The sequence below is a fragment of the Helianthus annuus genome, chromosome 3 (genome assembly GCF_002127325.2).
Source record: "Helianthus annuus cultivar XRQ/B chromosome 3, HanXRQr2.0-SUNRISE, whole genome shotgun sequence".
In the NCBI taxonomy this organism is placed as follows: domain Eukaryota; kingdom Viridiplantae; phylum Streptophyta; class Magnoliopsida; order Asterales; family Asteraceae; genus Helianthus; species Helianthus annuus.
In genome coordinates this window covers 61,934,746-61,948,147 of record NC_035435.2, presented here as the reverse complement: position 1 = coordinate 61,948,147, position 13,402 = coordinate 61,934,746, and positions in this window count along the sequence as shown.

The following is a 13,402-nucleotide window of genomic DNA, read 5'->3' as shown; positions in this document are numbered from 1 at the left end:
AAATTTTTTATAAAATTTTGACACTTGGAAAAATATAAGTTTTGGTGAAACTTATTCCCCAAAAATTCACCTAAAAATATTTATCAAGGTTTCCTAATTTTTTGTACAAAATTACAAGTTAAGAAATGAGGATTTCTTCAAGTTAAAATCAATATTAAGTATGTATATTTTTAGGGAAAATATATATATTTAGTGGTCACCAATTTTTGTGCTAAGTGTATATTATGTGTATTATATGTAGTAGTGTATTAGGAGCATGAAAATTGTAACACCTCGAAATTTTGTGTCCAATAATGTGTTGACACGTGTTATGAGTTTACACGTGGCATTAAATATTAAATAAAGGACTAAAGTTGACAAACCTTGAAAGTATGTAAATTCGAGGGTTATAAATGTCAACGAAGGGTAAATATACTGTATAGTAACCCTAAATGATGCTAGTACCTCCAAACGAATAAATCATGGATCGTACGCAGCGAAACGCGGGAGAAAGTGAGAGATTACAAGCTACAGGGGTTAATTGTGTCAACATGTTTAATTTATACCTCTGAGTGACCCTTTGACGAACCCGAGGCTTTGTAACAGTAAAATACGCTCACTAGAATATACAATATTAAATTTCACGAAGTTCCGTTGTAAAACGAGAAAGTTATGATCAAATTCGTATGAGAGGGGTTAAAAGCGTCAACAATAAAAGTTAAGGCTTTTCGGATAGTAATTAAACTAACCCGGGACTTAACATTTCGCGTAAAAGTCACGAGGCCCTTAATGGTAAATAATCGAGGGCCAAATCGCAAAGTTACCCCTTCGAAACCGAAAGGTCAGGTTAATCATGACAAAAGATTTGAAAATCTTGAAATTCAGGCCTCAGGCGGCCCGCGTGGGTGAAACAAGCAAGTTAAAGCGGGCCGCGAGCCACCTGTTGATTCGTTTACTGACATGAAGATTCAGGCGGCCCGCGTACACATGGTCTGATCTCTAATGCGGGTCGCGTAAGGACCCCAGATGCAGAAACTTTGGACAGATGCATTGTTTGAGCTTGTGAACGACATTATGTGCATTAATTGAAGCATGGGCGCCCTCTACATGACCCCTAGCACCCAGGGCCACCTGCTGATCATCCATGATCCATTGTAGGGTGAGTTGTAATGATCCTAAGCCCAATTTTTCACTATAAAAGGACATACATTGTGCACAATTGAAACACACCTCAAACCTGCATTCTGATCATCTCTGGAGCTCTCAAGCACTCTTCTAACATCCTTAGTCGTGCACCAAGCTTCTATAAGTATGCCAACCCTTTTATGGCTTAATTTTTGCATAGTATAGCTTAAAAGTCAATCCGTCGTAATTAACGATTGACTTTGCAATAAATCACAAATAGTCCAGTGGTTTGTCGAATCAAAGATAGTTATATGATGGTAATCTTGTGGGCTTTAAACCCCTAAAAGGGCACCCTCTGATTCCCACTCTAACTAGTCCAAATATCGAGTCAAACGTGCTTAGAAAAAGTCAACAGAAATGTTATTTTGCGATTTCTTGCATAATCAGTAATGTAGATGATATGTAGCCTGTTTAAACACTCATAAAACATGATAATAAGTATATTAACTAGTCTAAGCTTGTTTGATCCGACCATTTTCTGTTTTGACCCGGTTTGGAGCCGAAAGTCGCAAAGCTTTGACTTTTGCATTGACTTCAGTTCTGACCCGTTAAAGTTTGATTTAGATATGCCTTAGGACTCTCTTAGGACCAGGTTACATGATGGTATAACCCTCTGTGACCGGTTCGTTGTTTGTCCGAGTCTTTTACACATTTCCGTTAAATGCTTAAAAGTTGACCGTAACGCCCTTTTTAATTTAAAACGAGAATTTCGGACATGTGAAAGGATCATAACCTTGGTTACTGATTTCTAAGCATGTCCCTAAAATTTCACGTCAATCCAAGGTCCAGAATAGGAGTTATGCTAAATAGCGCAAATTACGGAACTTTAGTAATTAAATAGCGCAATTAGCATAACGCCTATCTAAACCCAGATTTCGACACCAAACCTTTTACACACTGATGTAAAATAATATTTTGAGATTTTTAAAGATCTTTAATTGTTTTTAACCTGCTCATAACCTACGGTTATGGCAACGGTTCAGTAAATACCGAATATACCCTTTTCGGCCATAACTTGAGTTCTACAAGGTCTTTTGACCCGATTCCAGTTGCTACTGATTTTAAATAATAAATAAAGTATTTTAGACTTTATAAAATGTTCGGGAAACTCAGATTTCCTGTAGAACTCATAAACCTCTTTTATAATCTTTAAAAAGACCGAAATACCCCTACGGGGCATAATATGAACTTAAACTCGTTACGGGTATTATGGAAGGTATCCTACTGATACCACAACCTCTTTAAAGCATATTGACTTAGGAAAACAGTGTAGGACTCTTACGGTTACCCGTTACGCCATTTGCGCGCACGGTTCGGCTTATGTAACTAGTTTACATAAACTAGCCGAAACGGTTCAAACCATGTTATTTTGACCCCAAAATACAGAGTGCGATTATTATACCCCTATAAAACAAGTCTTCAAATTTGTTGGGTCAAAATCACATTCCATTCCCGGTTTTCGCCTTTCACGCGATTAAACCGTATCTATCCTTTGAAACTGACCAGTCTAAGCTACGGCTAGATTAAAGACCCGTTAGGATTCTAATAGGTTATTTTAGAACCTTCGTTCCAGAATAGGAGACCAGTAAAAGCTATCTGCGATTTATTTCGATTAAGGATTTATACTTGCAAAGGTAAATACTTTTAACTTATTTTCCGTTATACGGGCTTGGGTTACGGTATTTAAATTACCGCTTGGTCGGGCAATTGACCCCAACTCATTAGTAGTTGGGTATTATCAATGTGACCCGTTTAAAAATTTGTTTTGTTGACTTTACGCCTTTGGGGGCTTAATGACCATGTCCCGGATATCCTTGGCAGCATTTTACGAAATGGCCACGACCTTGACATCCGGGTGTAGGCGTACACCCGGCATTATGTCCATAATTATAAAAGTATAGCCGTTGGCTTTCCCGCCATGGTTTTATGCTATGTGGTGTGTCTATTAAACTTTAGCCTGGCACGACCCGGGCAACCGAACGCATAGTAAACATGTAATTCTTTACAAGATTTAAATTATAAATTTTCCCAAGTTATAAAGAGTTTGTGCCTTGTGCATTCAAATCAATTTTAATAAACATTTTTCAAAAAGTGTCGGTGGTATTTACCAGTGTAAACTGACGTATTTTCCCAAAAAGATTAAATGCAGGTACTAAACGTAATTGGCTGGCTATATCTCCTTAGCATCTTAAAAGAGTCTCGCAAGCTTAAGGATGCCTTCGTCTGTTGAACAATACTTTTGTTATTATTATTGATCCCCTGTAGATTTTATTTCAACAATGGTGATACCTTGATATTACAGTTAATGTTGAAATATATTTATCTTTATGCTTCCACTGTGCATTCATTTATATTGTGTGGTTTGACTATATTGTTGCCAACTACGTCACGGTAATCCCCCACCGGGCCCACCGGTGAGACACGTGGAAATCGGGGTGTGACAGGTTGGTATCAGAGCCAACACTGAGTGAATTAAACACTAGCCTTTGAGTTTAATCTCAGTTACACAATTGCACATACTTGAGTCTAGACAAGAACATAGGACAAATTCGAATTGATATTCCAGTTTGTCTTTTTATTGTTTATTGTCATTTAAAGTTTTGAAAGCAGGAAATATGCCACCAGAAATCAGACGAGGAAGTGGAGGAAGAGGCAAAGGGACGATCATTACTCACAATGATCACGAGGCTGGACCTCCGAACATGCGAGCTCCTTCCAGTACAAGGAGTGAAGAACCACAGAGACGAAGTAGAAACCTCTTTGAACCTGCGAGACATTCTACCTCACATAGCTCAACACCCTCATACCGTCATTCGTTTGGACCAGATTCGGAAAACAATCCCAATAACCCTCAACCATCCTTTATACCTCTCCAGCGATCTGCTTCGCACCGTTCTTATGGCGATCCTTCACCTTTCTTCGTAGGACAGTTTAACCCGGCGGATTATGTCCAAGAGCCAATAGGGTATAACCCTTTAGGACCAGAGGATCACTTTTCTGAAGATAATGCAGTGGATATGGACGAGGATACAGACCCCGTCGAGCCTGCAAGGGGTACTCCCAACCATCCAATCGAGATTTCTGATGGGTCATCCATCCTTCCTTGGAACACCCTATCAAGGTCCCGACAGTTACCAGGCGAGGTTTGACCAATGTAATTGGTACTTTACACCATCTCATCACTTCTCGCCTCATGATCAACAGCAACAACAGGATCCTTCTGAGGATTCGCGATTTGTGGCAGTTACGCCACCACCGCTGCCACCAGGTCAACCAGTAATTCCAGATCCGCCAAGGCGTGGAAGATCAGGCGCACGGATGTCCACCCGAGGAGGGGAATTCCATTTCAGCACCCCTCGCCACTCGAGTGTGAGTCACTTTCCGTCAGTACCTGAAGAAGAACCACAATTAGGGGAACCTTCTGGTCACCCTGCAGAGGTGAATTCTGCACCAGTTGCACCACCTCCGCCACCATTCGGATATGACAATCCGATACCAGCGTACGGCGCTTCCACCGCGTACAATCCGTTTGAGCAGCCGACTCACACGCACTACAACTATAACTATGATGCCGATCCATATGTGGTAGCGGCTAATTATAATGCGCTTCATGGAACCTCTTGGAGACCAGATTACTCAGCTCATGGGTATCCAATACCTCCTAGACCTCCGGTTCAACAACCGTCGCAGCAGCCACGTTTTTCTCCACCGGAGCAAGAAGAAATACTCCACCGTTTAAACCGTGTGGAACGAGACTTCGAACAAGAACGCAAGAGTAATCGTGGATTTCTCAAGGGCCTAGCAAACCTACTAAAAGGGAGGAAGAAACGAGATCATTAATCTCTTTATGTATTACAGTATTTACTATTACAAGCAAAATCCCTGCGAGGACATTTGCTTAGGGCATTTTAGTCCCTGTATGGACATTTATCGTGTTTAGTCCCTGCGTGGACAATTGCATTTCAGTCCCTGCGTGGACTTATCTTTTTAGTCCCTGTGCGGACACCTATCTATGTATTGTGTCCCTGCGTGGACTTATTTCTGTAAACCTCTGCGTAAGTAATTATTTATTTAAAAGTCCCGTTTAGGGCAGCGTGTAATCATATTTGAAATTATGGAATGTTATGTCATAAATTTCATTTTTGTTATTATTATATATGAAATAAATCAAAAATCATTCCTTTTAATTTAATCTGCCTAAATAAAGAATCTTAAGAGTGAAACCTAGCCAGGTGTCTTTTTAGACCCAGCCAAGATGGTAAGACCTGATTAAAAGATTCAGATCTCCAGTTAACCTCTGTGTTCATGTTAACGTTCATGGCAGATGTGATTCGTAAAAATCGCACGCGTCATTCTTATATAAGAATCCTTTTAAGGATTCCAAAGCCCAAATTAATGATTGTAAATCATGGGTTAAATCGTCAATAAAGATGATCATTTGTTAAACATCCATTAGTGATGTAGTGCCTACGGGCCAAACTTATAAACATCCATTAGCGATGTAGTGCCTACGGGCCAAATTTATTAAACATCCATTAGAGATGTAGTGCCTACGGGCCATAATTATTGTCATATAAGACAAAAGGCAGTGGTAGTCTATGACTCCCTGTCAGAAAAGGTAAAAGGACTATGGTTCAAACCTTCATGCCTGATTCTCTGTAATCCCGGCTAATATTATAAAAACGTCCTCGTGACTAGGCTTTTATGCCAATAACAATATTGTTTATAAAATAGGATAAGTATGTTCAAATCCTAAATAAAAGTGAGTAACAAATTAACCAGATATGGTCTCTGTTTACCATGGTTAATGAATTGCCATAAAAGACAATTCCATAATAAACTCCTAAATAAAAATTTTCGTTATCTTCTGTAGCAGATTCAAGTTACCATGGCTGATCCAAGTGGGGAGAATAGTCATTCGAAAGAAGACGAATACGATAACGCCCAGGTTCATTTGACGGGCGCTGAATTAAAAGCTCTTGTCGACAATGCTGTTAAGGCAGCCCTGGATCGACAATACGAGGAGTATACTGAATCTCGGAGCAGAACCATATCTAAACCACACTCAAGGCCGAAAACCCACTCAAAATCTCACAGCAACCCACTGTCCAAGCCTAAAAAGGACGATGATAATCACTCGTCCAATGAAAACAGTGTCCGTCCAGAAAAAGTGTATACTGATGCATCTCGCGCCAGGGGCTGCACCTACAAGTATTTCGTATCATGCAAACCCCGAGACTTCACTGGAGAGAAAGGCGTGGTTGATTGTATGACGTGGCTAGACAAGATGGACATCGTGGTGGACATCAGTGGGTGCCCCAGAGAAAGATGTGGTAAAGTTTGTTTCACAATCATTCAAGGGCGAGGCCCTGGCTTGGTGGAGGTCTTTGGTTCAGGCCTCAGGAAAGGCTGTTCTATACAGCATGACATGGGAGGAATTCATTTCTCTCATCAAGGAGAATTACTGCCCTCAACATGAAGTTGAAAAGATAGAGACTGACTTCCTGTCATTGGTTATGACGAACCTTGACTGTCAAGCTTACCTCACGAGCTTCAACACAATGTCCCGGTTAGTTCCGTATCTGGTAACCCCGGAGCCAAAGAGAATAGCTCGTTTTATCGATGGTTTAGCCCCCGAGATAAAGGCAAGCATAAAGGCCTCTCGGCCAGCGACCTTTAGATCTGTAGCCGACATATCTTTGTCCCTTACTCTTGATGCGGTCCGACAAAGATCGCTGAGGAACAAAGAGGCTGAGAAGAGAAAGCGTGAAGATGATACTTCACGAAGGTCGGGCAAGAAGCACCGTGGAAACGGTGACAACAAGAGGGGGTCTGAGTCAAGGAAGGATAGGCAACAGTCTGGTGAGAAGCCCAAGTGCAAGAACTGCAAGAGACATCACTTTGGAAAGTGTAGACTCGAATCAAACTCGCAGACTCAGTCGAAGGCGTATGCTTGCGGGTTATGCAAGTCCAAGGACCACAAGACCATGGATTGCAAAAAGATAAAGGATGCAACCTGCTACGGCTGCAACGAGAAAGGGCACATTAAAAGCAACTGCCCTAAATATGCCAAGAAGCCTGAAGAAGCCAAGAAGACCAATGCAAGCGTCTTCAGGATGGAGGCAAAAGAAGCAGTGCTAGACGATAACGTGATCACAGGTACTTTCCTCGTAAATGATATCTTTGCAAGAGTACTTTTTGATTCGGGCGCTGATAAGTCTTTCGTAGATCATAAATTTTGCAAATTGTTGAATATGCCTGTCAAAACCTTAAATGTGAATTACGAGGTAGAGCTAGCAGATGGAACCATAGAAACCGTCTCCACTGTGTTAGATGGATGTGTGATATCCATTAAGAACCACTCTTTTCCTCTATCTCTACTTCCCTTTAAGTTGGCCGGTTTTGACCTAGTATTGGGTATGGACTGGTTATCTCACAACCAGGCCCAAATCGTCTGCAACAGAAAGCAAGTGGTGATAAAGACTCCGTCTGGTGAATCGCTTACCATTCGGGGAGATACCCAGTACGGATTGCCTGAGCAAGTGACTATGCTCAAGGCTTCAAAATGTCTAAAGAAGGGTTGTGTCATCTACATGGCACAGGTGATTATTAAAGAGCCTAAACCGAAGATAGAAGACATTCCCGTCATTTCGGAATATCCAGAAGTTTTCCCTGAAGATCTACCTGGTCTGCCACCAGATAGGCAAGTGGAATTCAGGATTGATATCATCCCTGGAGCAGCACCTATTGCTAGAGCACCTTACAAGCTAGCACCAACCGAAATGAAGGAGTTGAGGACCCAACTGGATGAACTACTAGCTAAAGGTTTCATCAAACCTAGTTCGTCTCCCTGGGGAGCACCTTACAGGGAGCACCTGTCCTGTTTGTCAAAAAGAAGGACGGATCGATGCGTCTGTGCATCGATTATCGCGAGCTTAATAAGGTCACGATAAAGAATAGATATCCCTTGCCGAGGATCGACGATTTGTTCGATCAGTTACAAGGGGCAAGTTATTTTTCGAAAATTGACTTGAGGTCAGGCTACCATCAACTGAAAGCTAGAGATGAAGACGTACATAAAACCGCATTTAGGACTCGTTACGGTCACTACGAGTTCCTAGTGATGCCTTTTGGGCTCACTAATGCACCGGCTACGTTCATGGATCTCATGAATCGCGTTTGCAAGCCGTACTTAGATAAATTCGTCATCGTTTTCATCGACGATATTCTTATCTACTCGAAGAACCAAGCTGACCATGAGAAACACCTTCGTTGTATCCTCAAACTCCTGCATCATGAGAAACTCTATGCCAAATTCTCTAAGTGCGAATTCTGGCTTCGAGAAGTCCAATTTCTAGGACATGTTGTCAGCGAGCGTGGTATCCAAGTGGATCCCACTAAAGTTGAAGCTGTCATGAATTGGCAAGAGCCAAAGACGCCTACAGAGATTCGTAGTTTCCTGGGGTTAGCAGGATATTACAGGCGTTTCATTGAAAATTTTTCAAGGATTACTGCGCCCTTAACTTCCCTGACCAAGAAGAAAGTAAAGTTCGTTTGGGGCCCTAAGCAGCAAGAGTCCTTTGATATTCTGAAGCAAAAGTTGAGCAACGCTCCTGTGCTGACTTTACCTGAAGGTACAGAAGAGTTTGTAGTTTACTGCGACGCATCACACACTGGCATGGGATGTGTGCTCATGCAGAAAGGCAAAGTTATTGCCTATGCTTCGAGACAGTTAAAGGTGCACGAGAAGAATTACACCACCCATGACTTGGAGCTGGGTGCCGTTGTGTTCGCACTAAAACTGTGGAGGCATTATCTGTATGGTATCAAGTTTGTGATCTATTCTGATCATAAGAGCCTTCAACATCTGTTTAATCAGAAGGAATTAAACATGAGGCAACGCCGTTGGATGGAGACTTTAAATGATTATGATTGTGAAATCAGATATCATCCCAGCAAGGCGAATGTAGTCGCTGATGCCCTGAGTAGAAAGGAAAGGGTGAGACCCATCCGAATCAATGCCAAGAGCATTGAAGTGAAGAATAATTTGATTGAAGGGTTGTTAGCTGCACAGAGAGAAGCTGTGTTGGAAGCTAACTATCCTAAAGAAAAGTTAGGAGTAACTGAGGAGCAGTTAACTCTTAGCAAGGACGGAATTTTACGATTAAATGGACGAATATGGGTCCCAATTTATGGAGGACTACGAGATGTTATCCTCCAGGAAGCCCATAGTTCCAAATATTCTGTTCACCCGGGAGCTGATAAGATGTATCAGGATCTAAAGGCAAATTATTGGTGGATAGGCTTGAAAAAGTCTGTAGCCGCTTATGTAGCCAAATGCTTGACTTGTGCGCAAGTCAAAGCTGAGCATCAAAAGCCGTCTGGCTTGCTACAACAGCCTGAACTTCCCGAATGGAAGTGGGAATGTGTAACTATGGATTTTATTACCAAGTTACCCAAGACAAGGAAAGGAAATGACACAATATGGGTTATAGTCGATAGACTGACTAAGTCCGCTCATTTCTTACCCATCAAGGAGACTTATAGCTCCGATATGTTGGCCCAGTTATACGTTGATAAGATTGTAGCCTTACATGGCATACCTGTGTCTATTATCTCCGACAGAGATACTAGATACACGTCTCATTTCTGGAAAAGCTTCCAGCAATCTTTGGGCACACGTTTGAATTTTAGTACGACTTACCATCCTCAGACAGACGGTCAGAGTGAGCGTACTATAAAAACATTGGAAGACATGCTACGTGCATGTGCTATCGATTTGGGTGGTAGTTGGGATAAGAATCTACCATTAATCGAATTCTCCTACAACAATAGCTACCATACCAGCATTAAGGTTGCGCCCTTCGAGGCATTATACGGTAGAAAGTGTAGATCGCCTGTTTGTTGGGCGGAAGTTGGAGATGTCCAATTATCAGGACCAGAGATAGTCTTCGAGACGACGGACAAGATTGTCCAGATTCGAGACCGTCTCAAAGCTGCCCGAGATAGGCAGAAAAGTTACGCAGATCCAAAGCGTAAAGACTTTCACTTCGAAGTAGGTGAAAAAGTGTTACTTAAAGTATCACCCTGGAAGGGGGTGATGCATTTCGGTAAGAAAGGCAAACTAAGCCCGAGATACATAGGACCTTTCGAGGTTATCGAACGTGTCGGGTCAGTTGCCTATAAGTTAAACTTACCAGAGGAGCTCAATGGAATTCACAATGTGTTCCACATCTGCAATCTGAAAAAGTGCTTCGCTGACGAATCACTGGTAATACCCCATACAGATGTGCATATAAATGAGAGCTTAAAATTTGTGGAAAAACCTTTGTCGATTGAAGATCGACAGGTAAAGAAGCTTCGAAGGAAGCATGTACCTATTGTTAAAGTCAAATGGGATGCCCGTAGAGGTCCCGAATTCACGTGGGAGGTTGAATCCATGATGAAAGAGAAATACCCTTATTTATTTCAGTAAATCTCGGGTCGAGATTTATTTTAAGGGGGTGAGGATGTAACACCTCGAAATTTTGTGTCCAATAATGTGTTGACACGTGTCATGAGTTTACACGTGGCATTAAATATTAAATAAAGGACTAAAGTTGACAAACCTTGAAAGTATGTAAATTCGAGGGTTATAAATGTCAACGAAGGGTAAATATACTGTATAGTAACCCTAAATGATGCTAGTACCTTCAAACGAATAAATCATGGATCGTACGCAGCGAAACGCGGGAGAAAGTGAGAGATTACAAGCTACAGGGGTTAATTGTGTCAACATGTTTAATTTATACCTCTGAGTGACCCTTTGACGAACCCGAGGCTTTGTAACAGTAAAATACGCTCACTAGAATATACAATATAAATTTCGCGAAGTTCCGTTTTAAAACGAGAAAGTTACGATCAAATTCGTATGAGAGGGGTTAAAAGCGTCAACAATAAAAGTTAAGGCTTTTCGGATAGTAATTAAACTAACCGGGGACTTAACATTTTGGGTAAAAGTCACGGGGCCCTTAACGGTAAATAATCGAGGGCCAAATCGCAAAGTTACCCCTTCGAAACCGAAAGGTCAGGTTAATCATGACAAAATATTTGAAAATCTTGAATTTCAGGCCTCAGGCGGCCCGCGTGGGTGAAACAAGCAAGTTAAAGCGGGCCGCGAGCCACCTGTTGATTCGTTTACTGACATGAAGATTCAGGCGGCCCGCGTACACATGGTCTGATCTCTAATGCGGGCCGCGTAAGGACCCCAGATGCAGAAACTTTGGACATATGCATTGTTTGAGCTTGTGAACGACATTATGTGCATTAATTGAAGCATGGGCGCCCTCTACATGACCCCTAGCACCCAGGGCCACCTGCTGATCATCCATGATCCATTGTAGGGTGAGTTGTAATGATCCTAAGCCCAATTTTTCACTATAAAAGGACATACATTGTGCACAATTGAAACACAACTCAAAACCTGCATTCTGATCATCTCTGGAGCTCTCAAGCACTCTTCTAACATCCTTAGTCGTGCACCAAGCTTCTGTAAGTACGCCAACCCTTTTATGGCTTAGTTTTTGCATAGTATAGCTTAAAAGTCAATCCGTCGTAATTAACGATTGACTTTGCGATAAATCACAAATGGTCCAGTGGTTTGTCGAATCAAAGATAGTTATATGATGGTAATCATGTGGGCTTTAAACCCCTAAAAGGGCACCCTCTGATTCCCACTCTAACTAGTCCAAATATCGAGTTAAACATGCTTAGAAAAAGTCAACAGAAATGTTATTTTGCGATTTCTTGCATAATCAGTAATGTAGATGATATGTAGCCTGTTTAAACACTCATAAAACATGATAATAAGTATATTAACTAGTCTAAGCTTGTTTGATCCGACCATTTTCTGTTTTGACCCGGTTCGGAGCCGAAAGTCGCAAAGCTTTGACTTTTGCATTGACTTCAGTTCTAACCCGTTAAAGTTTGATTTAGATATTCCTTAGGACTCTCTTAGGACCAGGTTACATGATGGTATAACCCTCTATGACCGGTTCGTTGTTTGTCCGAGTCTTTTACACATTTCCGTTAAATGCTTAAAAGTTGACCGTAACGCCCGTTTTAATTTAAAACGAGAATTTCGGACATATGAAAGGATCATAACCTTGGTTACTGATTTCTAAGCATGTCCCTAAAATTTCACGTCAATCCGAGGTCCAGAATAGGAGTTATGCTAAATAGCGCAAATTACGGAACTTTAGTAATTAAATAGCGCAATTAGCATAACGCCTATCTAAACCCAGATTTCGACACCAAACCTTTTACACACTGATGTAAAATAATATTTTGAGATTTTTAAAGACTTTTAATTATTTTTAACCTGCTCATAACCTACGGTTATGGCAACGGTTCGGTAAATACCGAATATACACTTTTCGGCCATAACTTGAGTTCTACAAGGTCTTTTTACCCGATTCCAGTTGCTACTGATTTTAAATAATAAATAAAGTATTTTAGACTTTATAAAATGTTCGGGAAACTCATATTTCCTGTAGAACTCATAAACCTCTTTTATAATCTTTAAAAAGACCGAAATACCCCTACGGGGCATAATATGAACTTAAACTCGTTACGGGCATTATGGAAGGTATCCTACTGATACCACAACCTCTTTAAAGCATATTGACTTAGGAAAATAGTGTAGGACTCTTACGGTTACCCGTTACGCCATTTGCGCGCACGGTTCGGCTTATGTAACTAGTTTACATAAACTAGCCGAAACGGGTCAAACCATATTATTTTGACCCCAAAATACAGAGTGCGATTATTATACCCCTATAAAACAAGTCTTCAAATTTGTTGGGTCAAAATCACATTCCATTCCCGGTTTTCGCCTTTCACGCGATTAAACCGTATCTATCCTTTGAAACTGACCGGTCTAAGCTACGGCTAGATTAAGGGCATGTTTGGGTAAGCTTTTTGAAACAACTTATTGACTTATTGGCTTTTTGAAAAGTCATAAGCTCTAAAATGATGTTTGGCAAAGAGGGTGTATGTGAGGAGGAAAAGTCAATAAGTCAATAAGTCACAAAATCCTGACTTTTCCAAAAAGCCAATAAGCCAATAAGTTGTTTCAATAAGCTTACCCAAACATCCCCTAAAGACCCATTAGGATTCTAATAGGTTATTTTAAAACCTTCGTTCCAGAATAGGAGACCAGTAAAAGCTATCTGCGATTTATTTCGATTAAGGATTTATA